The sequence below is a fragment of the Oryx dammah genome, unplaced genomic scaffold, assembly GCF_014754425.2.
Source record: "Oryx dammah isolate SB20612 unplaced genomic scaffold, SCBI_Odam_1.1 HiC_scaffold_1, whole genome shotgun sequence".
Lineage (NCBI taxonomy): Eukaryota > Metazoa > Chordata > Mammalia > Artiodactyla > Bovidae > Oryx > Oryx dammah.
This window is the reverse complement of record NW_024070185.1, coordinates 108,886,046-108,912,762: the sequence shown is the minus strand read 5'-3', so window position 1 is coordinate 108,912,762 and position 26,717 is coordinate 108,886,046. Positions and strand designations below refer to the sequence as shown.

Here is a 26,717-nt window from a genome sequence, read left to right as displayed (position 1 = left end):
CGGACCACAGCACGCCAGGCCTCCCTGTCCATCACCAACTTCCAGAGCTTGTTCAAACTCACGTCCCTCGAGTTAGTGATGCCATCCAAGCATCTCATCCTCTGTGGTCCCCTTCTCCTCCCACCTTCAATCTTTCCCAGCATCAGGGGCTTTTCCAATGAGTCAGGTCTTCGCATCAGGTGGCCAGAGTTACTTAGCCAACTCCTTATATTAAATTCTCTCTGTTGAAATCCCAGGTGTGTTTTCTGTTGTGGTGAATATATCCTGACTGATACAGTTATCCAGCCAAGTAGATAACTCTAACCACCTGAAGGGCTAGCTTAAAAAGAAAGGAAATATGGAATAAAAGTTAAAGAGGGAAGTGATAAATATGAGCTATGACCTTGTGACTCCTTATAGCAATCAGGATGATGGTACTAAAGCATATTTTTGTTCTGTACCTATAAACCCATGATTTCTACTTTCCCCCCTTCCCCGTCTCCTACAGTTTTGTATGGAGTGTTGGTGGGACTTAATTTACAATTTAGTTCACAGGTCACCAGGCCACAAAAAGTCACATCTGGACCTGCTGGAGAGGGGTGAGGCTCATCAGTAGATCCTGAAGTCAAAAAGGAAATGGTGACTAATGGGACTTGGAGTTCCTCTTCCTGTTTTGGGAAAAGGGGAGACTGCCACTGCATGATAGGCAGGAATTTGAAGGTACTAAACATGGGCTGAAGGATAAATGAACTTAAATGCTGAGTAAAATAAGGGCTGGGCCATATAGGTTCTGAATCCATTCACTGTGCTTCCACCACACTGCTCTGGACTGCAGGGGGCTGACCTCTGTTAATTGTGACACCCAAACTCACGATCAGCTGATTTCTGAAAGACTGGAAGACAGGGGGCTGACTTCTGTTAATTGTGACACCCAAACTCACGATCAGCTGATTTCTGAAAGACTGGAAGACAGGGAGGAAAGGTCAAGGCCAGGACATTCCTCTCCCTCTCTCTTCTAACTCAGGCACCCCTCCAGCAGTGTCTGCACCTCCTTAGTGGCCCCAGCCCCCACCACGCAGGTCCTTAGAGGTCCTAGTCTCCAACAAGTGGCCCACAGCGCTGGGATTCAGTCACACAGGTGTTTGATTTTTGTCTCTCTAGGCTACAAGCTGCGGCGCCTCTGCTTCACTTTCTCAGTTAGGCTCTCAGTTCTTCTCCCATGTCATAAGCACTTCCCTGCATTACATTTCCTCTGTTGTAAATACTAGCATTGAAAGAAAAGCGTTAGTTGCTCAGTCATGTTCGACTCTTGCTAGAAGTGAGTGTTATTTTTCTGGTCATTCCTGTTTCTGTAGATGACAGTTAATCCCATTCCAGGTCCACTGAAATACTAAGTCAGTCTTCTGCAATTCTCTCACTTCTAGGTATTCCTATCACAAATAGACCTACCCACCTACAAAATGAAGTCTGCAGCAGGTTATTCATTCATTGCAGTGTTGCCAAAAAGGAGAAACAAACCCTATTTCCTATAGGGAACTGGTTAAGCAAGCATTGCAGCATCCACAGAGCTGGAAAAAAAGAACCAAGAAACTCTCTGTATCAGTGCACATTATTCAGTGAAGAAAGCAGACATATGGAGATAAGACCAGTGGTTGTCTGGGGTTTGGAGGGAGGGCTGAACAAGTGGAGCCTGCAGGATTTTTAAGGCAGTGAAAATACTCCGAATGACTTTACAGTCATCAGTCAGTTCAGTTGCTCAGTTGTGTCCGGCTCTTCGCGATTCCATGGACTGCGGCTCACCAGGCTACCCTGGCCATCACCAACCCCAGGAGCAAGCTCAAACTCATGTCAATCCAGTCGGTGATGCCACCCAACCATCTTAGCCTCGCGTTATGATGCATCTGTCCAAACCCACAGAATGTGAACCCTGAGTGAACCCCGAGGTAAACTGTGGGCTTTGGGGGATGATGACGTGTCAGTGTAGACGTATCCTTTCTAACAACTGTGCTGTTCTCATGAGGGATGTCGGTAACGGTGGAGACTGCGCATACACGGGTTCAGGGAATATAGACATACCTCAGAGATGTCGTGGGTTCACCTCCAGACCACTGCAATAAAGCAAATATCACAGTGAAGCAAGTCAAGTGAAATTTTTTTGTCTTCTCAGTGCATATGAAACTTATATTTACCCTATACTATATTAAGTGTCGAACAGCATTATGTCTTAAAAAAAACAACAAACCAACGTACATACCTTGACTAAGAAATACATTATTGCTTAAAAAATGCTAATGAGCATCTGAGCCTTCAGCAAATCATAATCTTTTTGTTGGGGGAGGGTCTTGCCTCAGTGTTGGTGGCTGTTGACTGATCAGGGTGGCAGTTACTGAAGGTTGGGGTGAAAATTTCTTAGACTAAGACACAAATATCGTATATTAACATATATAGCCCCGGTGGCTCAGAGGGTAACGCGTCTGCCTGCAATGCGGGAGGCCCGGGTGGTATAACCTATATACACACACATATATGGAATCCAGGAAGACCTACTGATGAACCTGTTTGTAAGGCAGCAAAGGAGACGCAGACTTGTGAACACGGTGGGGAAGGAGAGGACGGGACGAACTGAGAGAGCAGCACCGAAACACACCCGTCCGCGTGTGCGGGACAGGCAGCCAGCAGCAATCTGCCGTGTGACGCGGGGGGCTCGAGCCGGATGCTCTGGGACAGCCTAGGCGGGTGGGATGGGCGAGAGAGGTGGAAGGCAGATTCAGGAGGGAAGCCGTATACCTACGGCTGATGTACGGTAGAACCCGACACAATTTTGTAATTATCCTCCAATTAAAAATAAATTTTAAAAAGACAACAATGAAGGTTGCCACATCAGTTGACTTTTCCTTTCACAAACAATTTCTCTGGAGCGTGCAATGCTGTTTGATAGCATTTTACCCGCAACAGAACTTCTTTCAAAATTGGAACCAACTCTCTCAAACCCTACTGCAACTTTATCAATTAAGTTTATGTAATATTCTAAATCCTTTGTTGTCTTTCAACAATTTCTACAGCATCGTTACCAGAGTAGAGTCCATTTCAAGAAGTCCATTTCTTTGCTCATCCATAAGAAGCACCTCCTCATCCATTACTCTTTCATCATGAGATTGCAGCAATTCAGTCACGTCTTCAGGCTACACTTCGAATTCTAGTTCTCTTACTGTTTCCACCACATCTGAAGTTGCTTCCTCAATTTAAGTCTTGAATCCCTCAAAATCACCCATGAGAACTGGAATCAACTCCTTCCAAACTCCTGCTTGTGTTGATATTTTGACCTATACCCATGAATCACGAATGTTTTTAATGGCAGCTAGAATGGTGAATCCTTTCAAGAAGGTTTTCAATGTACTTTTCCAGATCCGTCAGAGGAATATCTATCTATGGCAGCTATGGCCTTATGAGATGTATTTCTTAAATAATAGGACTTGAAAGTTGAAATTACTCTTGATCCATGGGCTGCAGAGTAGATGTTGTGTTAGCCAGCAGGAAAACAACATTAAGCTCACTGTGCATTTTTCCAGTAGAGCTCTCGGGGGACCAAGGGCACTATCGGTGAACAGTAATGTTTTTAAAGAAGTCCTTTTTTTCTGAGCACTGGGTCTCAATCGTGGGCTTGGGATATTCAGCAAAGCATGTTGTAAGCAGATGCGCTGTCATCTGGGATCTGTTGTTTCATTTATAGAGCACAGGCAGAATAAATTTAGCAGAATTCCTAGGGGCCCCATGATTTCTGAAGTGGAAAATGAGACCGGCTTCAACTTTAAGTCACCAGCTGTGTTAGCTCCTAATATGACAGTGAGTCTGTCCTTTGAAGCTTTGAAGCCAGGCATTTATTTTTTCCTCTCTAGTTATGAATGTCCCAGATGGCATCTTCTTCCAATAGAAGGCCATTTTGCTGACATTGAAAATCTGTTGTTTAGCGTTGCCACCTTTGTTAATTATCTTAGCTAAGATTTTTGGGAAAACTTGCTGTAGGTTCTATATCAGAACATATACACTTCTTCACCTTGTACTTTTATGCTGAAGGGATGGCTTCCTTCCTTAAACCCCATGAGGCAGCCTCTGCTAGCTTCAGGCTTTTCTTCCGTAGCTTTCTTACTGTAGCTTTCATCGAATTGAAAATGTAGAGCCTTGCTCTGGATTAGGCTTTGGCTCACTGGAATGTTATGGCGATTTAATCTTCTATCTAATCTAGTGGCCTAATCTCAGATCACTAAAACTTTCTCCACATCAACAGCAAGGTTGTTTGCTTGCTTATCATCTGTGTGTTCACTGGAATAGCACTTTTCATTTCCTTCAAGAACACTTCCTTTGCATTCACAACTTGGCTGACTGGTGCAAGAGGCCTGGCTTTTGGCCCGTCTTGGCTTTCATGTGCCTTCCTCGCTAAGCTTAATCATGTCTAGTTTTTTATTTAAAGTGAGAGATATGCAACTCTTCCTTCCACTTGAGCACTTAGAGACCACTGTGAAGTTATTAATTAGCCTAATTTCAAAACTGCTGTGTCTCAGGGAATAGGGAGGCCTAAGGAGAGGGAGAGAGACAGGGGAAAAGCCAATTGGTGGAATAGTCAGAATACACACATTTATCAATTATCTTACACGGGTGTGGTTCATGGCTCCCCCAAACAACTATAATATTAACATCAAGGGTCAATGATCACAGATCACCATAACAAATATAATAATAATGAAAAACTTTGAAATATTGCAATAATTACTGAAACTGACATGGGAACAAGAGGTGAACAAATGCTGTTCGAAAAAAATGGCATTGACAGACTTGCTTGATACAGGGCTGCCATAGACCTTCTATTTGTAAAAAGACACAGTATCTGCAAGCACTAAAGAGCAAAGCACAATTAAACAAGGTATGCCTATGTACAGGAAATCTCTGTATCTTCCTCCCAATGTTATTATAAACTCAAAGCTGCTCTTTAAAAGTCTTTTAAAAAGATGAAGAAGAAGAGGAAGAGGAGGAAAAATGCAAGACGAGGGAGAGAGAAAGAGAGCAAATACATAGAGAGCAAGTCTCCATTTACACAAATGGTCAAGAAGCCAGAGTGGATATTAGTTTGGTACAAAAATAACTGCAGTTTTGCACTGAATTTGCCATTTGATACTGGAATATATTCTTAAATAAATGTGGTTATGCTATACATCATTTTAATGCTCACTTCTCACTTTATTATTATTTTTTTTTTTTGTTAAAGACATTACTTGCTGTTTATTTTAGACTATAGACAGAAACGATGTTAGAGAAAAAGCAAATTCCAGCGATTTTCTTATTTGAGTTCAAAACGGGTCACAAAGCAGCAGAGACAAGTCACAACATCAACAACACATTAGGCCCAGGAACTACTAATGCACATCCAGTGCATTGGTGGCTCAAGAAATTTTGCAAAGGAGACGAGAGCCTTGAAGATGAGTAGTAGAGTGGCCAGCCACCGGAAGTTAACAACAATCACTTGAAAGCCATCATCAAAGCGGATCCTCTTACAACTACATGAGAAGTGTCCGAAGAACTCAGTGTCAACCATTCCACAGTCATTAGGCATTCATTTGAAGCGAACTGGAAAGGTGAAAAAGCTCGGTAAGTGGGTGCCTCATGAGCTGACTGCAAATCAAAAAATGGTCATTTTGAAGTATCATCTTCGCTTATTCTACACAACAATGAACCATTTCTCAACTGGAACTGGATGCGTGGTGAAAAGACAACCAGCGATGACCAGCTCAGTGGCTGAACCAAGAAGAAGTTCCAAAGCACTTCCCGAAGCCAAACTTGCACCAAAAAAAGGTCATGGTTACTGTTTCATGGTCTGCCAGTGTGACCCACTACAGCTTTCTCAGCCCCAGCGAGACCATTTGCTGAGACGTCTGCGCAGCAAATTGATGAGATCACTGCAAACTGCAGTGGCTGCAGTTGGTGGCCCTGGTCACCAGAAAGGGCCCGGTTCTTCTCCATGACAACGCCCAGTGCCCAGCCACACGTCACACAACCAGTGCTTCAAACATTGGATGAATTGGGTTACGAAGTTCTGCCTCATCCGCCATAGTCACCAGGCCTCTCGCCAACCGACTACCATTTCTTCAAGCATATCAGTGACTTCCCAGGGAAAATACTTCTGTAACTAGCAGGAGGCAGGATATGTTTTCCAAGAGTCTGTCAAATCCTGAAACACAGACTTTTTTTTTTATCATGAAGTTAAAGTGAAGTCAATCAGTCGTGTCTGACTCTTCGCGACCCCATGGACTGTAGCCTACCACACTCCTCCATCCATGTGATTTTCCAGGCAAGAGTACTGGAGTGGGCTGCCACTGCCTTCTCCAGGAGATCTTCCCAACCCAGGGAGTTTATATTTAATTACCATGACTATATTAATGCCTATAATGATCCATAATCTACCTTTTTTAAAATTCATTTTTAATGGAAAGATAATGGCCTTACAGTATTGTGTTGGTTTCTGCCAAACATCAACATGAATCAGCCATAAGTATTTCTATGTGCCCTCTCTCTTAAGCCTCACTCCCACCTCCCTCCCCATCCCACTCTTCTAGGTTGTTACAGAACCCTGGTTTGAACTCTCTGAATCATACAGCAAATTACGCTATAGGAATAAACAAGCTTATTTCTTGTTGGCAAAAATGTGTTGATTGCAATGGTTACTGTATTGATTAACAAAGATGTGTTTGAGCCTAGTTATGATTTAAAAGTCATGATCCACACTTCCTTCCCCTATAAATTCAAGCTTTGGTTGCCTTTGGCTAGCAGTCAGTCAAAGTTCTCTGCCTGGTCAGCTGACCCCAATTTTGATTCCTGATGTATCTAAGCCTATTTTATTTTTTGTTAAACTGATTAACTAGGCATGTAAGAGGAAGTATCCAGACTCTGCTAGCTTTATAACCGTAACCCTAATTTACCCTTGATGATCAGGGCCAAGCATACCAACCAACACTAGAAGCCTTGCTTCTCTAGCTGTGAACCAAGTTTCTTGACTGATCGCAATGTTTAATGCAGATTACATGTCAATTTTGATGATTAAAAAATGTTTCCTCTGAGGCTTCCAGATAAAGATGCCAGACTGAATACAATAATTTTCAATTTCACTTCCTCTGAAACTTCACTAAAACTACTTTAAAGGGATTTTTAAAAAACTCATACTCCTATAAATCCAAAGAGAAAAGAAGAGGAGACAATAGCAATAAAACATTAAGGCTAGAATGCAGGAAAGTGACTTAGAATATAGTAGGGAAAGCCAAGAATGAAACTGTCGTGTATCACAGAATCTTCCAAAGGCTCAGGAACTGAATGGACAGTTGGAGGTGGGGGTAAGAAAGGATATTAGATAAGGATTGCTAGAATGCTTTGTTTTTTAAGTACATTCCCTATCCCTAGAGTGTGGTCTGGGCTTAGCAACTTTCTTCTAAAGACTAGGATACAGAAGGACTTACCAGTGGTCCAATGGTTAAGACTCCAGGCTCTCAATGCAGGGGGCCCAAGTTCAATCCCTGGTCAGGGAACTAGACCCTACATGCCAGTTATGAGTTTGCATGCTGCAAAAAAAGACTTGGTGCAGCCAAATAGATATTAAAAAACTATACAGTATGGAGAGACACAAGTAACTAGAGAAACAAGACACACCACCTTAGCCAGTGAGCACTCCAAGGCTAAGTTGTAAGCCATGCTGTCCATTCTGATATGATACAGTGAAAAGAGCAGTTCCTCTCTGTGGCATTCCTCCCCCAAACCCATACCCTCAGTGTAATCATGATAGATCCAAACACCAGGCAAACATAAATAGAGGAACAGCTTACAAAACCTGACCTGCACTCTTCAAAATCAGCTTCCCTGATGGCTCAGTTGGTAAAGAATCCGCCTGCAGTGCAGGAGACCCCAGTTCAACTCCTGGGTCAGGAAGATCCCCTGGAGAAAGGATAGGCTACCCACTCTAGTATTCTGGCAGCAGCTGCACAGCGCAGGAACAGCTGAGAGGAAATACCCCACGTCCAAGGTCAGGAGCGGTGGCCAAGAGGAGATACCCCATGTCCAAGGTCAGGAGTGGCAGCCATGAAGAGATACCCTACATCCAAGGTCAGGAGCAGTGGCTGAGAGGAGATACCCATGTCCAAGGTCAGGAGTGGTGGCCAAGAGGAGATACCCAACATCCAAGGTCAGGAGCAGTGGATGCACTTCACTGGAGCAGCCATGAAGAGATACCCCACGTCCAAGGTAGAGAACCCAAGTAAGATGGTAGGCAGTGAGAGAGAGCATCAGAGAGCAGACAGATGGAAACCACAATCACAGAAAACTAGCCAATCTGATCACACGGACCACAGCCTTGTCTAACTCAGTGAAACTAAGCCAGTTGTGTGGGGCCACCTAAGACAGACGGGTCATGCTGGAGAGGTCCGACAGAGTGTCGTCCACTGAAGGGAACAGCAAACCCCTTCAGTATCCCTGCCTGGACAACCCCACGAACAGTATGAAATGGCAAAGAGACAGGACACTGAGAGAGGAACTCCCCAGGTCAGTAGGTGCCCAACACGCTTCTGGAGATCAGGGGAGAAATAACTCCAGAAAGAATGAAGGGATGGAGCCAAAGCAAAAACAACACTCAGCTGTGGATGTGATTGGTGATAGAAGCAAGGTCCGATGCTGTAAAGAGCAATATTGCATAGGAAGCTGGAATGTCAGGTCCATGAATCAAGGCAAATTGGAAGTGGTCAAACAGGAGATGACAAGGGTGAACGTCAACATTCTAGGAATCAGCAAACTAAACTGGACTGGAATGGGTGAATTTAACTCAGATGACCATTATATCTACTACTGCAGGCAGGAATCCCTCAGAAGAAATGGAGTAGCCATCATGGTCAACAAAAGAGTCCGAAATGCAGTACTTGGATGCAATCTCAAAAATGACAGAATGATCTCTCTTCGTTTCCAAAGCAAACCATTCAATATCACGGTAATCCAAGCCTATGCCCCAACCAGTAACGCTGAAGAAGCTGAAGTTGAACGGTTCTATAAAGACCTACAAGACCTTCTAGAACTAACACCCCCCAAAAGATGTCTTTTCATTATAGGGGACTGGAATGCAAAAGTAGGAAGTCAAGAAACACCTGGAGTAACAGGCGAATTTGGCCTTGGAATGCGGAATGAAGCAGGGCAAAGACTAATAGAGTTTTGCCAAGAGAACCCACTGGTCATAGCAAAAACCCTCTTCCAACAACACAAGAGAAGACTCTGTACACAGACATCACCAGATGGTCAACACCAAAATCAGATTGATTATATTCTTTGCAGCCAAAGATGGAGAAGCTCTATACAGTCAGCAAAAACAGGACAAGGAGCTGACTGTGGCTCAGATCAAGAACTCCTTATTGCCAAATTCAGACTGAAATTGAAGAAAGTGGGGAAGCACTAGACCATTCAAGTATGACCTAAATCAAATCCCTTATGATTATACAGTGGAAGTGAGAAACAGATTTAAGGGACTAGATCTGATAGAGTGCCTGATGAATTATGGATGGAGGTACGTGACATTGTACAGGAGACAGGGATCAAGACCATCCTCAAGAAAAAGAAATGCAAAAAAGCAAAATGGCTGTCCGGGGAGGCCTTACAAATAGCTGTGAAAAGAAGAGAAGCCAAAAGCAAAGGAGAAAAGGCAAGACACAAGCATCTGAATGCAGAGTTCCAAAGAATAGCAAGGAGAGATAAGAAAGCCTTCCTCAGGGATCAATGCAAAGAAATAGAGGAAAACAATAGAATGGGAAAGACTAGAGAGCTCTTCAAGAAAATTAGAGCTACCAAGGGAACTTTTCATGCAAAGATGGGCTCGATAAAGGACAGAAATGGTCTGGACCTAACAGAAGCAGAAGATATTAAGAAGAGGTGGCAAGAATACACAGAAGAACTGTACAAAAAAGATCTTCATGACCCAGATAATCACGATGGTGTGATCACTAATGTAGAGCCAGACATCTTGGAATGTGAAGTCAAGTGGGCCTTAGGAAGCATCACTACGAACAAAGCTAGTGGAGGAGATGGAATTCCAGTTGAGTTATTTCAAATTCTAAAAGATGATGCTGTGAAAATGTTGCAGTCAACATGCCAGCAATATTGGAAAACTCAGCAGTGGCCACAGGACTGGAAAAGGTCAGTTTTCATTCCAATCCCAAAGAAAGGCAATGCCAAAGAATGCTCAAATTACCGCACAATTGCACTCATCTCACACACTAGTAAAGTAATGCTCAAAAGTCTCCAAGCCAGGCTTCAACTGTACGTGAACTGTGAACTTTCAGATGTTCAAGCTGGTTTTAGAAAAGGCAGAGGAACCAGAGATCAAATTGCAAACATCTGCTGGATCATCAAAAAAGCAAGAGAGTTCCAGAAAAACATCTATTTCTGCTTTATTGACTGTGCCAAAGCCTCGGACTGTGTGGATCACAGTAAACTGTGGAAAATTCTTAAAGAGATGGGAATACCAGACCACCTGTCCTGCCTCTTGAGAAATCTGTATGCAGGTCAGGAAGCAACAGTTAGAACTGGATATAGAACAGACCGGTTCCAAATAGGAAAAGGAGTACGTCAAGGCTGTATATTGTCCCCCTGCTTATTTAACTTCTATGCAGAGTACATCATGAGAAACACTGGGCTGGAAGAAGCACAAGCTGGAATCAAGATTTCTGGGAGAAATATCAATCACCTCAGATATGCAGATGACACCACCCTTATGGCAGAAAGTGAAGAACTATAGAGCCTCTTGGTGAAAGAGGAGAGAGAAAAAATTGGCTTAAAGCTCAACATTCAGAAAACTAAGATCATGGCATCTGGTCCCACCACTTCATGGTAAATAGATGGGGGAGCAGTGGAAACAGTGATTGACTTTATTTTGGGGGGCCCTAAAATCAGTACAGATGGTGATTGCAGCTATGAAATTAAAAGACGCTTGCTCCTTGGAAGGAAAGTTATGACCAACTTAGATGGCATGTTAAAAAGCAGAGGCGTTACTTTGCCAACAAAGGTCCGTCTAGTCAAGGCTATGGTTTTTCCAATGGTCATGTATGGATGTGAGAGTTGGAATATAAAGAAAGCTGAGCACCAAAGAATTCATGCTTTTGAACTGTGGTGTTGGAGAAGACTCTTGAGGGTCCCTTGGACTTCAAGGAGATCCAAGCAGTCCATCCTAAAGGAGATCAGTCCTGGGTGTTCACTGAAAGGACTGATGTTGAAGCTGAAACTCCAATACTTTGGCCACCTGATGTGAAGAGCTGACTCATCTGAAAAGACCCTGATGCTGGGAAAGATTGAGGGCAGGAGGAGAAGGGGACAACAGAGGATGAGACGGTTGTATAGCATCACTGACTCAATGGACATGAGTTTGGGTAAACTCCGGAATTTGGTGATGGACAGGGAGGCCTGGCGTGCTACAGTCCATAGGGTTGCAAATAGTTGGATATGACTGAGCAACTGAACTGAACTCGTCAAAACTGCCAAGGGCCCTAAAGACAAGGAAAGGCCAAGAAAAAACTATCACAGCTTGGAGACTAAAGGATCATGATTATTGAATGCACTGTAACATTCTGAAACAGAGAAAGGGCATCAGCAAAAATAAACTGGGGAAAGCCAAATAAAGTCTGTGGTTTTGTTAACAGTATTGTACTCATGTTAATGTCTTAGTTCCGGTAAATGCAGCTTGATTATGGAAGATGTTACCTTTCAGGGAAGCCTGGGGAAGAGTGTACAGGAAACCTGTACTATCTTTGCAAGTTTGTTTTATAATTTCAACAGCTTCCCTGGTGGCTCAGTGGTAAAGAACCTGCCTGCCAGTGCAGGAGACACAGGTTCGATCCCTGGTCCAGGATGTGCCGAGGAGTAACTCAGCACCACAGCTCCTGAGCCTGTGCTCCAGATCCTGGGAGCTGCAACTGCTGAGGCTCGTGCTCCCTGGAGTCCGTGCTCCACACAAGAAAAGCCAGCACAGTGAGAACCCACCCACCACAACTGGAGAGCAGCCCCCAACTCCTGCAACCAGAGACAAGCCTGCGGAGCAACAAAGACCCAGCACAGCCAAAAGAAATCAATACAATTATTAAAAAAATAAAAGTATTCACAAATAGAAAGGTTTAAAATATAAAAAGAAAGGCGCGAGAGCCCTAGTTCCCCTCCCTCGTGGCATGAACTCTTTCTGCAAAGACTAAACTGGTAAGCGCAAAAATCACTGAACAGCTGTGGAGGAGGTGCCCTACAGGGAACAAAGGGCGTGACCTAAGCAGTGCACACTGAATGCTAAGACCCAACAACCAGCCTTCGAACTGGCCACCTGGGCCCCACTGGTTAGAGAGCCCCCTACGTGTGAGAGAGAGAATAAATTCGTAAAAGAACACATGGACATCGCTATCAGTCAGGGCCCAGCACTCAGTGCCGGCACAGGGCAGTCTGTGACCTGGAACAGGTCCCCGGTGTGACACTGAGTTAATTTGGGCTCCAGGGAGATGTTTTTCTGCATCTCTTGTTCTTGTCCTCCGTTCCCCTCTAAATAAAAGGCGACTGTCCCTGAGGCCAGTGTAGGCGTGTGGGCTGTGCTTCTGCAATCAGACAGACTTCGCTATGGAAGGAACAGGGACGGCACAAGCACTTTGGTAAGAGAAAATGCACATTAAACAGCTGGGCAAATCCTCTCTGAGCATGGACGAAGTAGATACTTGTATATTAAAGTCTCAGCGTGCTGCGTGTCCATCTGTTTAATTTCACTTCAAATTCTAGTTGCGGTATCCAGTGTGATATTCACTAATTAGCATACTACTCAACGCCAGGATGCACGGCAGCGCATTAGTAATAATTAGTAATTAAAAATTCATATTACTAATTCCATGTGTGTATTTATGTTCAGATGTAACAAGTGTGAAGTGAGCTATGCATTTTACCCTGACAAATGGATACTTACTCTAGAACTGCAATTTGTTTTACTTTTATAAAGTGTTTAATATGATTTTAACAAAGTGTTAAGTGTGAATTACTAGATAAATGATGATGGGAGATGGAACATGAGACGACTTCTCGGTTTTCTCTCTGAGTCATGGTTTCATCAAGCGAGGTTTACACAACAGGTAACATTTATCCAATGCTTCTCAAACCAGAGGCAATTTCCTCCCTTGCCTCACCTGGGGTGGGGGTGGCCGTTTGGCAATATCTGGAGACATTTTTGATTGCTGTGTCTCAGGGATGGGGTGCTACTGGCCAGGGACAGAGCTGGAGGCAGGGATGCTGCTAAGCATCTCACAATGCCCAGGGCAGCCCCCACAACAAAATAACCCATTCCAAAATGTTAGCAGCACCACACCAGAGAATTCTATTTTGGATAAATCTAGGAGTTCGGGGTTCTCTAAGCCTTGATGTTTTCATATGCTGCTATTCCATTTGTTAAGACCCCACTATTCACTAATCTAGCTTAACCTGACATTCATATAAAATGCTTGCAAAGTATGTGAATTCATGTACTAACATAATTTACCAAATCACAGAATCAATCTCTGAATATGGCTTTCACTTATCTCAGCCCTATGACTATAAGCTGTAAGAGATTTTTTTTACAACACTATCCCATAAAGGCTCTCAGCTGTACTCCATTAAAGCAATACTTCTGCAATCTGAATGTGTCACCTGCTTGCTTCAAATTACCCCATGCCATTAAAGGCAGCCATCATGGTTCAACCATGCCTGTTCCTCTTTAAACTGACCTATGGCAACAGCTATCTGATTCCCCAGAACTTCCTGCTCAGTGAGTACATATTCCCATATAATCATACAAGATAACTTGATCAGCTACTTTTCCATTTCATATGAAATGCCACTTTACCATGATAGAATATGAAAGCAAGTCTGCATTCTGCCTGACCTCTATGTAGTAAACATTTCCCTGACAACACGTTGCCTGCAGCCCATGTCCGGAAACACTAGACAGTAAGCTCCATGGAGGCAGGGACTAAGCCTGTCCTATTTATCACCATATCCTCAGCACCCAGGCTGTGCTGGGCACACAGCAAGCACCTAGTTAATATTTGCTGAATTAAGTCAAATGTCAATTCCTCTAAGAAACTTTATTATAGTACTTATTACATATTTTTCTTCATCTGTTTTCCCTCCTCAACTAAGTCTCTGGAGGCAGAGATCTAATAACAAAGATACCTAGTAACCAAGATACAAGTAAGACCTTTCAAACAACTCCTATGATAAAGTCAACATCCCTACTACCATCGTCAAAAGAAACTGTGAAAGAACTGAGAGCTTAAGAAATAAGAGGCTCTTCACACAGGGAAGTAAACCTGAAAAGGCCTAACAGCTTACGCTTCTAAGTACCCACAGAACTGGTCTCCAAAAGATAACCAAACTGCTTTCACCTCTACCCCCTAAGAGTGCCCTCTTAAAACAGCCTGAAATTTTTTTTTTTACATTCTAATAATGAAAGAAATTCTTTCAAATTTAAGTTCATTTGAATAGGCATTCCTCTTTAAAGTATCAATTATATCTGAACACATTAAGAGGCTGGCTACTAATAATCCATATATTCATTCTCTCTTTCTCTCAGAGTCGCTCAGTCGTGTCTGACTGTTTGTGATACCATGAACTGCAGCCCACCTGGTTCTTCTGTCCATGGAGTTCTCCTGGCAAAAACACTGGAGTGGGTAGCCTTTCCCTTCTCCAAGGGCTCTTCCAACCCAGGGATCGAGCCTAGGCCCTTGCCCTGCAGGCAGATCCCTCACCATCTGAGCCACCAGGGAAACCCGTGTATTCATTAGGACAAATCAATACAATGGAGTCACTTTTTTTTTTCTAACATCAGAGACTCTCCAGAAGATGAAGAGAGTTTTGACAGAAGAAGACAAGCACAGATGGGCTGGAGCACCGTGGAAATGAGCACCAAGCCCCGCGAAGCGCAGGAGGGCAGATAAGAGAAGCGAGAGGGTGCCGGGGACACACCAGCGACTTGCCTAAGGTCGCCTCAAGACTTCGGGAGCATCTTCTGCTCCTATTTCTGTGCTTCACTTGCTCTCTGGTTAGTGCTGTGGTTCACCTGCTTCTAAATTAGGGATTCCATGACGGATCCTGAGAAGAGGCGTCTTCTGAACATGAAGTCCACTAAATGCCACCACGGTGCCGCTCACTTTCCTTGCAGTCACAGACTGGTGCATGCCCAATGCTCCCGGTAGTACTGCTGAGGGAACAATTAACTTTCTACCCCTTTGGAAGGTCTAGAAGGTCTCAAAAAAAGACTTTTGATGATTTCATCACCTGAATAAAGTATCTGACATAGAGCTAAGAAGGATTCAATGACTGCTAACTGAGTACAAAACTGAGTAATTTCACTGAAGGGGAAAAATAAATCACTGACACAACCAAACACTTTTACTAATCACTGCATTGCCACTCTATAAAAACATGGTAACTTTTACATTAAAAAAAGATAGTCTGAGCAGTGTGTGTAAGGAATAACAATGAAAGCAAAAGTATGTCAGAAAGTTATTTCCAAATGGTTAGAACTGGACAGGGAACAGGAGACTGGTTCCAAATTGGGAATGGAGTATGTCGAGGCTGTATATTGTCACCATGCTTATTTAACTATATGCAGAGTACATCACGTGAAATGCCAGGCTGGAAGAAGCACAACCTGGAATCAAGACTGCCGGGAGAAATATCAATAACCTCAGATATGCAGATGACACCACACTTACGGCAGAAAGTGAAGAAGTAAAGAGCCTCTTGATGAAAGTGAAAAAGTTGGCTTAAAACTCACCATTCATAAAACTAAGATCATGGCATCTGGTCCTATCACTTCATGGCAAATAGACTGCGAAACAATGGAAACAGTGACAGACTTTATTTTGGGGGGGGGGTGCTCCACTGCTGATGGTAACTGCAGCCATGAAATTAAAAGATGCTTGCTCCTTGGAAGAAAAGCTATGACCAACCTAAACATCATATTAAACAGCAGAGACATTACTTTGCCAACAAAGGTCCATCTAGTCAAGGCTATGGTTTTTCCTGTGGTCATGTATGGCATGTGAGAGTTGGACTATAAAGAAAGCTGAGCACCGAAGAATTGATGCTTTTGAAGTGTGGTGTTGAAGAAGACTCTTGAGGGTCCCTTGGACTGCAAGGAGATCCAAGCAGTCCATCCTAAAGGAGATCAGTCCTGGGTGTTCATTGGAAGGACTGAGGTTGAAGCTGAAACTCCAATACCTGGGCCACCTGATGCGAAGAACTGACTCATTTGAAAAGACCCTGATGCTGGGAAAGATTGAAGGCGAGAGTAAAAGGGGAGAACAGAGGATGCGAATGTTAGATGGCATCACTGACTCAATGGACATGAGTTTGAGCAGGCTGCAGGAGTTGGTGATAGACAGGGAAGCCTGGTGTGCTGGCATCCATGGGGTTGTGAAGTCAGACACAACTGAGTGACTGTATTCAAATGAACTGAAATACTTGTAATCTTCTCTATGATTAAATTTTTCTTCAATAAAAAGTTGGGGCAGGGAGAAGCCTCTAAACTTAGTTTAGTTCAGTTCAGTCGCTCAGTCGTGTACAACTCTTTGCGACTCCATGAAGTGCAGCACGTCGGGCTTCCAGTCCATCACCAAATCCCAGAGTTCACCCAAACTCATGTCCATTGAGTCGGTGATGCCATCCAACCATCTCATACTCTGTCGTCCCCTTCTCCTCCTGCCCTCAATCTTTCCCAGCATCAGGGTCTTTTCAAATGAGTCAGCTCTTTGCATCAGTTGGGCAAAGTACTGGAGTTTGAGCTTCGGCATCATTCCTTCTAAAGAAATCCCAGGACTGATCTCCTTTAGGATGGACTGGTTGGATCTCCTTGCAGTCCAAGGGACTCTCAAGAGTCTTCTCCAACACCACAGTTCAAAAGCATCAATTCTTCGGCGCTCAGCTTTCTTCACAGTCCAACTCGCACATCCATACATGACCACTGGAAAAACCATAGCCTTGACTAGACAGACCTTTGTTGACAAAATAATGTCTCTGCTTTTGAATATACTATCTAGGATGGTCATAACATTCCTTCCAAGGATAAGCGTCTTTTAATTTCATGGCTGCAGTCACCATCTGCAGTGAGTTTGGAGCCCAGAAAAATAAAGTCTGACACTGTTTGTGCTGTTCCTCCATCTATTTGCCATGAAGTGATGGGACCGGATGCCATGATATTCATTTTCTGAGTGTTCAGCTTTAAGCCAATTTTTTCACTCTCCTCTTTCACTTTTATCAAGAGGCTCTTTAGTTCTTCTTCACCTTCTGCCATAACGGTGGTGTCATCTGCATATCTGAGGTTATCAATATTTCTCCAGGCAATCTTGATTCCAGCTTGTGCTTCTTCCAGCCAAGCATTTCTCATGATGTACTCTGCATATAAGTTAAATAAGCAGGGTGACAATATACAGCCTTGACATACTCCTTTTCCTATTTTGAACCAGTCTGTTATTCCATGTCCGGTTCTGACTGTTGCTTCCTGACCTGCATACAGATTTCTCAAGAGGCAGGTCAGATTGTCTGGTATTTCCATCTCTTTCAGAATTTTCCACAGTTTATTGTGATCCACACAGTCAAAGGCTTTGGCATAGTCAATAAAGCAAAAATAGATGCTTTTCTGGAACTTTCTTGCTATTTCAATGATCCATTAGATGTTGGTAATTTGATCTCTGGTTCCTCTGCCTTTTCTAAAACCAGCTTGAACATCTGGAAGTTTATGGTTCACGTATTGCTGAAGCCTGGCTTGGAGAATTTTGAGCATTACTTTACTAGCGTGTGAGATGAGTGCAATTGTGCAGTAGTTTGAGCATTCTTTGGCATTGCCTTTCTTTGGGATTGGAATGAAAACTGACCTTTTCCAGTCCTGTGGCCACTGCTGAGTTTTCCAAATTTGCTGGCATATTGAGTGCAGCACTTTCACAGCATCAGCTTTCAGTATTTGAAATAGCTCAACTGGAATTCCATCACCTCCACTAGCTTTGTTCGTACTGATGCTTCCTAAGGCCCACTTGACTTTGCATTTCCAGGAGGTCTGGCTCTACATGAGTGATCACACCACCGTGATTATCTGTGTCGTGAAGATCTTTTTTGTACAGTTCTTCTGTGTATTCTTGCCACCGTTTCTTAATATCTTCTGCTTCTGTTAGGTCCATACCATTTCTGTCCTTGATTGAGTCCATCTTTGCATGAAATGTTCCCTTGGTATCTCTAATTTTCTTGAAGAGCTCTCTAGTCTTTCCCATTCTATTGTTTTCCTCTGTTTCTTTGCATTGATCCCTGAGGAAGGCTTTCTTATCTCTCCTTGCTATTCTTTGGAATTCTGCATTCCAATGGGTATATCTTTCCTTTTTTCCTTTGCTTTTGGCTTCTCTTCTTTTCACAGGTATTTGTAAGGCCTCCTCAGACAGCTATTTTGCTTTTTAGTATTTCTTTTTCTTGGGGATGGTCTTGATTCCTGTCTCCTGTACAATGTGACAAACCTCGGTCCATAGTTCATCGGGCACTCTGTCTATCAGATCTAGTCCCTTAAATCTATTTCTCACTTCCACTGTATAATCATAAGGGATCTGCTTTAGGTCATATCTGAATGGCCTAGTGGTTTTCCCCTCTTTCTTCAATTTAAGTCTGAATTTGGCAATAAGGAGTTCTTGATCTGAGCCACAGTCAGCTCCCGGTCTTGTTTTTGTTGACTGTATAGAGCTTCTCCATCTTTGGCTGCTAGGAATATAATCAATCTGATTTAGGTGTTGACCATCTGGTGATGTCCATGTGTAGAGTCTTCTTTTGTGTTGTTGGAAGAGGGTGTTTGCTATGACCATTGGGTTCTCCTAGCAAAACTCTTATTAGCCTTTGCCCTGCTTTATTCTGTACTCCAAGGCCAGATTTGCCTGTTACTCTAGGTGTTTCTTGACTTCCTACTTTTGCATTCCAGTCCCCTATAATGAAATGAATGTCTTTTTGGGTGTTAGTTCTAGAAGGTCTTGTTGGTCTTCATAGAACCATTCAACTTCAGCTTCTTCAGCGTTACTGGTTGAGGCATAGGCTTGGATTACCGTGATACTGAATGGTTTGCCTTGGAGACGAACAGAGATCATTCTGTTGTTTTTGAGATTGCATCCAAGTACTGCATTTTGGACTCTTGTTGACTATGATGGCTACTCCATTTCTTCTGAGGGATTCCTGCCCACAGTAGTAGATATAATGGTCATCTAAGTTAAATTCACCCATTCCAGTCCATCTTAGATTGCTGCCTATAATGTAGACGTTCACTCTTGCCATCTCCTGTTTGACCACTTCCAGTTTGCCTGATTCATGGACCTAACATTCCAGTTTCCGATGCAATATTGCTCTTTATAGCATCGGACCTTGCTTCTATCACCAGTCACATCTACAACTGGGTATTGTTTTTGCTTTGGCTTCATCCCTTCATTCTTTCTGGAGTTATTTCTCCACTGATCTCCAGTAGCATACTGGGCACCTACCGACCTGGGGAGTTCATCTTTCAGTGTCCTATCTCTTTGCCTTTTCATACTGTTCATGGGGTTCTCAAGGCAAGAATACTGAAGTGGCTTGCCATTCCCTTCTCCAGTGGACCACATTCTGTCAGACCTCTCCACCATGACCCATCTGTCTTGGGTGGCCCCACATGGCATGGCTTAGTTTCATTGAGTTAGACAAGGCTGTGGTCCTAGTGTGATTAGATTGGCTAGTTTTCTGTGAATGTGGTTTCAGTCTGTCTGCCCTCTGATGCCCTCTCTCAGTGCCTACTGTCTTACTTGGGTTTCTCTTACCTTGGACTTGGGGTAGCTCTTCACAGCTGCTCCAGTGAAGTGCAGCCGCTGCTCCTTATCTTGGACGTGGGGTAGCTCCTCTTGGCTGTCGCCCCTGGCCTTGGACGTTAGGTAGCTTCTCTCGGCCACCGCCCCTGACCTTGGACGTGGGGTAGCTCCTCTTGGCTGCTCCTGTGCTGCACAGCCACTCCTAAACTTAAAATGAGGTTTTTCTCATGAGGATTGGTGATCCCTTTTATAAATGGAACCCTGAAGTCACCTAGGCATGCCACAAGTCAGATACACTGACTTGTGAGGTAAGCAAGGCTTCAGCTTGAGCCAAGAACTCTGTTACACCCAGGTTGTAATTTCTGCAGAGATACCTTCCTCTTTCTGACCCTTTCAGCTGTTTCTTCCCATCTGTCTTATGCGTAATCCTTGAAAACAAATGAGTTTACAATTGCATAGTCACAACAGAGAGAAAACTAGAACCATCTGGGGAGCTTTTACAAAAGATACACACGTAGAGCTTGACCTTAAGAAATTTCCATTTCTTGGCTAGGGTCTGGGCACATGATCTTGAAAAAGTCTCCAGACAATTCTGATATAATCTCTCTGAAAGATAAGTGTTTCTCTGAAACCATATTTAGGCTTTTTTCCTGAAGAACATACAAATGATCCCTGACTTACAATGGTTCGACTTAGGACTTTGACTTTAGAATGGTGTGAAAGAGATACGCCTTCAGAAGAAACTGTACTTTGAATTGTGAATTTTGACCTTTTCCTAGGCTAGCAATGGCATTCTCTCTTGATGCTGGGCAGCCACAGTTCTTAGTAAGCCACACAATCACAACTGAACTGAACTAGGCTAACAATGGCATTCTCTCTTGATGTTGGGCGGCCACAGTTCCTAGTAAGCCACACAATCACAAGGGGAAACAACAGATACAATCATTCTGTACCCACACAACTGTACTGTTTTTCACTGTCAATACAGAAGTCAGTAAACTGCATGAAAGAGTCAACACTTTATTATAAAATAGGCTTTGCGTGGCATGACTTAGCCCAACAGTAGGCTAATGTAAGTGTTCTGAGCACGCTTAAGGTAGGCGAGGCTGTGCTCTAATGTTCTGTGGGTTAGGTGCACTAAATACATTTTTGACTTATAATATTTTCAACTTATGATTTCAACTTAGGTTCATTGCAACATAACTCCATCACAAGTCAAGGAAGACCTATATACATAAGAAAGGGTGGGGGCAGATTTAGAAATTGAAAATATAAATATCAACTTAGGAAACTAAAAAAAAAATTCAAGTTATTGGTATCATTAGTCATTTAATGCTGCTCACTGCTGTCTACCTAATTCTCTCTTTCCTAAACCCAGAGAACCACACTTTTCCCTGCTTCTCTAAAGTTGGACCCAGCTAAGTTACTGGCTTCTGTCCAGAAACACAGACAGCAGTGCCCGTGTCCCTTTCAGCAGAAGCTTCAAGAGACAGTGCACAAGTCACTGCACCCCCTTTCCCTTCCCTTGTGATGGTGGAAGCACACGTCAAGATGGAGCTTCCATCCGCTGAGATCCCTGGCTGACCGTGATGAAAAAGCCTCTGTCATCCCAGGAGTAAGAAATACAGGCTTTTGTGAAAAACCATGGAAATACGAAAGCTGTTCATGGCTGCTGTTGTTCAGTCCCTCAGTCACGTCTGACTCTGAGACCCCACAGACTGCAGCATGCCAGGCTCCCCTGTCCCTCCCTGTCCACCTCGCAGAGCTTGCTCAAAACTGAGACAGTGATGCCACCCAGCCATCTCGTCCTCTGTCATCACCTTCTCCCCTTGCCTTCAGTCTTTCCCAGCATCAGGGTCTCTTCCAATCCTCGTTAATGCAACAGAATCTACTCTGTCCTAACCGATAGACTGGCACACCTTCTTTCACAGAGTCTAAGCAATTTAAAGAGAATTGGTTCTGTCTTCAACAGTGACTAAAAACTTACAGAGATGGTGCTGATTAGAGGGAAATGGGGGAGCTTTAGCATCAGAGTGACCTAAGTTTAAATCTGTGGTGTTGCTTGCTTATTGTAATAATAAAAATTAGTATATAAAGTCTATATAATATACAATTACTTTTAGCAACCACTAACACATGTGAAGTTGCTTACTATGTGCCAGGCATTGTGCTGAGCACTTTACATGGGTTATCTCACTTACTCTTCCATTTTGAAGATGAGGAAAAAGAAGCTTAAGGGTGTTAAATAACTTGCCCAAGGTCAGAGAGCTATGAGATGGTGGGACGAGGATTCTAACCCAGGCAGGGGGGCCACAGCGCCCGTGGTTTTCACGACTCCTCTATGCTGTCTCCCAAAGCAACTCTGACCAAATTATTTTCCATCTCAGCTTCCTCAATTTAGGATGGGGTTGAAAAACTACCAGGCAAGGTGTTATGAGGGTTACAGGAGATATTATCATTCCTGGCATACAGTAAGCATTTAAGACATGGTAGAGTCAGACACGACTGAGCGACTTCACTTTCACTTTTCACTTTCCTGCATTGGAGAAGGAAATGGCAACCCACTTCAGTGTTCTTGCCTGGAGAATCCCAGGGATGGGGGAGCCTGGTAGGTTGCCGTCTCTGGGGTCGCACAGAGTCGGACACGACTGAAGCGACTTAGCAGCAGCAGCAGAGTCAGACACGACTGAGCGACTTCACTTTCACTTTTCACTTTCCTGCATTGGAGAAGGAAATGGCAACCCACTCCAGTCTTCTTGCCTGGAGACTCCCAGAGATGGGGGAGCCTGGTGGGCTGCCGTCTATGGAGCCGCACAGAGTCAGACACGACTGAAGCGACTTAGCAGCAGCAGCAGCAGCTAGTATTTTTCAGTATCTAAAATGTCACTCATTTGTGCCTATTCTATAAATGGAGATTAATCAGTATGCAAGAAAAAGGTAACATTAGTGAATACTTGTTGTGACCTATGGAAATACTGTTCTGTAAAAAGATAGGTAGCATAGGCACAAGAATCAAATCCTACATTACTATGCTTGCATTCCTTAATGGCTGATATGGAAATGATTATTGCTAACTTCCTTAAATAAAGGTTTTTTTAAATAAAGATGCATTGTACATATAGCACCCATAAAATTTCCAATGATATATCCAGTAACTTCAAACCATTATTATTATTTTTAAATATTTATTTTCTTTGGTTGTGCCAAGTCCTAGTTGTAGCATGTGGGATCCAGTTCCCTGAGCAGGAATTAGACTTAGGCCCCTTGCATTGGGAGCATGGAATCTTAGCCACGGGACCACCAGGTAAATCCCAAGCCATTATGCTTTAAAGTCCAAGGAAAAAGATTTCAAGATTAGTGAGAAGATATTTTATGCTCAGCTAGCCACAAATGATAAGCTGGGATCATTCAATAACCTTATGTTCACATATTAATTGTTGACTACATAAGAAAACACCATTATTAAATGTGGAGCTATTTGTTCTGGGCCCTTTAACTTCCTCGTTTCTTTTGCTTCCTTATGTAATGTTGTAAGAGTATATACTTTCTACACAGACAATCGTGTCTTCTGCAAAGACAGTTTTATTTTCTCCCTTCCAAATCTGTTTACTTTTTACTTCCTCTTTTTCATTAGCTGGGAGCTTCCTGGGTGGCTCAAGTGGTGAAGAATCTGCCTGCAATGAGGGAGACCTGCATTTGACGCCTGGGTCGGGAAGATCCCCTGGAGAAGGGCATGGCAACCCACTCCAGTGCTCTTGCCTGGAGAATCCCACGGACAGAGGAGCCTGGCGGGCTACAGTCCAAGGAGTTGCAGAGTCGGACACAACTGAGCGACTATCACTTTCACTTTCAGGACTTCAGTATGATGTTGGAAAGGAGTTGCCTTGCTCCTGATCTTAGTGGGAAAGCTCCTACTGTCTCACTGCTAAGTATGACGTTCACTGTAACTTTTCTGTACATGTTCTTTATCAAGTTGAGGAAGCTTTCTCTATTCCTTTCTATTTACTCAGTTCTTATGAGTATTGGATTCTGTCAAATGCTTTTTCTGCATCTGTTGATAGGATCATGTGACTTTTCTTATCCTGTTGATGTAATAGATTATACTGACTGATTTTCAAATGCTGAACCATTTCATATGTAACTTCATATAATTCTTTTTATATGTTGTTGGATTACATTTGCTTACATTTTGTTGAGAACTTTTGTACCTATCTTCGTGAGCAACATTGGTCTATAGTTCTCTTTTATGTAATGTGTTTGTCTGATTTTGGTATCAGAGTAATGCTGGTCTCATAGAATGAGTTAGGAAGTACTCCTTCTGTTTCTATTTTATAGAAGAGATTGTAGAGAACTGGTATAATTTCTTTCTTAAATGTTTGGTAGAAACCACCAGGGACCACATCTGGGCCCAGTACTGTCTGTTTCAGAAGGTTATTACTTATTTAATTTCTTTAATAGATGAAGGCCTATTCAGATTCTCTGTTACATGATCTTGATAAGAGGGGTTCATTCCATCCCTCTTGTCAAGATCATTCATAAGTTACAGCTTCATAATTATCTTCTAAGTTTGGCATATGCTTTTTAGTCCATTGTCATTTCTTATCATTTTCAATCCCTGCATATCTGATTACATACATTTCCCCCTAAAATATCAAGCCCTGACATACCCACATGCATTTACAGAGGCATCCTCTGTATTCCAAAGGCATCCTTTTCTAACTTGTATTTGTCTTACTACACTCAGCTTTCTGCAGAAGCTGTTCTTGATGTCTCCAGGCAGTTTAGCTGCCCCATTCAACTTGTATAATAGAGAAACAAAAACTATTCTTTAAAACTACCAAAAATTCCAAGCTTTTAAATAGTTATTTTAAATGTCCCATGTAATTCAAGGTATACAATAAGCTATATGATACTGACCTGGTTGTAGATTGTGTCCTTTATAAATTCATTACCTAAAACAGACACATTTTGACACAACATATCAACGACAGTGCAAACACTGAGCAGTAAAGCAGCCTTCCAAGATAAAGATTAAGCATGTATCAAGACTGAAGACACACGAGTACCCATTTGGATGCATGCTTAGATTTGTCATTTATCAAGGCTGTATTATGAAATGTTTGAGTCCTTCTGTTTCGCTTATTTATTCTGAACGATTAAGAGCTTAAACTCTGGAGTCATACAGACTTGAGGGAAACACTACTTATAATTTGTGAGATCTCAGCCAAGGGAGTAAACCCAGTCTTGGTTTCCTCGGGGGATAAGAAAATAAATAGTAATTAGTAGTGATCGTAAATGATGATACTAATATTGCTAGAGTTACTAACTAAAAATAGTGTCATATATACACCTCTCTTTCCTTCCACATACAGCGGTGGAAAGAAATATTTTTTTTACCATGACTCCATAGTGCCCTGTGAATAATAACCTACTGAAAAGAGAACCCTTTCTCCAACATAATTCTTCATTTTTCATTTTTATAACTTTGACAAAAGTAGTTGAATATAGCAGTCACTAGATGGAGCAACATTCCTAGCAGAGTAATCCCTCCTAACCAAGGACTTTCCATTTAGTATTTAATAAAAATAAATCATGTCTAGAAAAAAATCACTCATAAGTGTGTTGCCTGGTACATTTGAACATAAATGGTTTTAAATACCTCAGAGATATGGATATGAGAAAACAAGAGAAATATTTGGATACACCATAGTCATATACAGTATTAGAAGCTGAACTGGGTTCCCCCAAAAGTCGTATGTTGAAATTCTAACCCCCAGCACCTTAGAATGTGACTGTATTTGGAGGTAGGGTCTTTAAAGAGGTAATTAAGTTAAAATGAGGTCATTAGGCTAGGCTCTAATCCAGTATGACTGGTGTCCTTATAGGAAAGAGGGGGTTTGGACACAGAAGTATACAGAGAGAAGCAACACGAAAATACAAGAAAAAGAAACTGACTTACAAGTCAAGAAGAGATACCTGGGACAGACGCTTCCTTCAGGCTCCTCAGAAGAAACCAACTCTGCTGAACCTTGATCTTGGACTTCTCACTTCCAGAACTGTAAGAAAAATACAATTCTGATGTTTCAGCCATCCAGTCCATTGCACTTTACTATGTAAACCCCAGCAAACTAATACAAGCTTCCCCGGTGGCACTAGTGGTAAGGAGTCTGCCTGCTAATGCAGGAGACGCAAGGGACTTGGGTTCAGTCCCTGGATCGGGAAGATCCCCTGGAGGAGGAAATGGCAACCCACTCCAGGATTCTTGCCTGGAGAATCCCAGGGAGAGGGGAACCTGCCAGGGTGTAGTCAAGGGGGCTGCAAACAGTAGGATCCGACTGAGTACACGCACAGAGCAAACTAATACATGTGGAGAGGAATCCTAGAAAGTCAGCTCCATGCAGGCAAGAAGTTTTGTCTTTTTTGTTCATTGTTATATTCCAAGCACCTAGAACAGTGCCTGGCACATAATAGGTGTTTGATAAATATCCGCTTTGTGAACTAATAAAGCAGATTAATAAAATTCTTGCCGTAGACGACTCTACTAAGTACCAATGATGCTTTCTATTTTCACAGGATCCGAGAACATGAACAGCCAGTGCTCTCGCCAAGTACTGTGGTGTAACTGGTCTGTGGCCACAGCCCATATACAGTGAGTCCTCTGGTGAAACCCCTGTTATGATTTAGTTCCGGGAGTAATTTCCTGAAGAACAGAGGAGTCAAGAAGACAAAAATACTACTGTAATATAATAAATGTGGATTAGTCTACAGAGAGAAACAGATCAACCTTGTTAGACCACTCCTGGGGAAAATTACACAAACAGATACAGCTTGCTGGTAATGCTGTTCTCACATAAGCATTTGGTTAGTTGA

At 42.8% G+C, this 26,717-nt stretch overlaps 1 long non-coding RNA gene across 1 annotated transcript; it reads right to left on the bottom strand.

The window, feature by feature from the left end:
* Window positions 1–1,569: 1,569 nt before the first annotated feature.
* Window positions 1,570–25,898, bottom strand: LOC120864319. Its single transcript, XR_005721167.1, has 3 exons — window positions 25,803–25,898; window positions 24,765–24,799; window positions 1,570–2,087 (listed from the first exon to the last, which is right to left on the bottom strand). It is a non-coding gene; the product is annotated as an uncharacterized LOC120864319 (long non-coding RNA).
* Window positions 25,899–26,717: the final 819 nt, after the last annotated feature.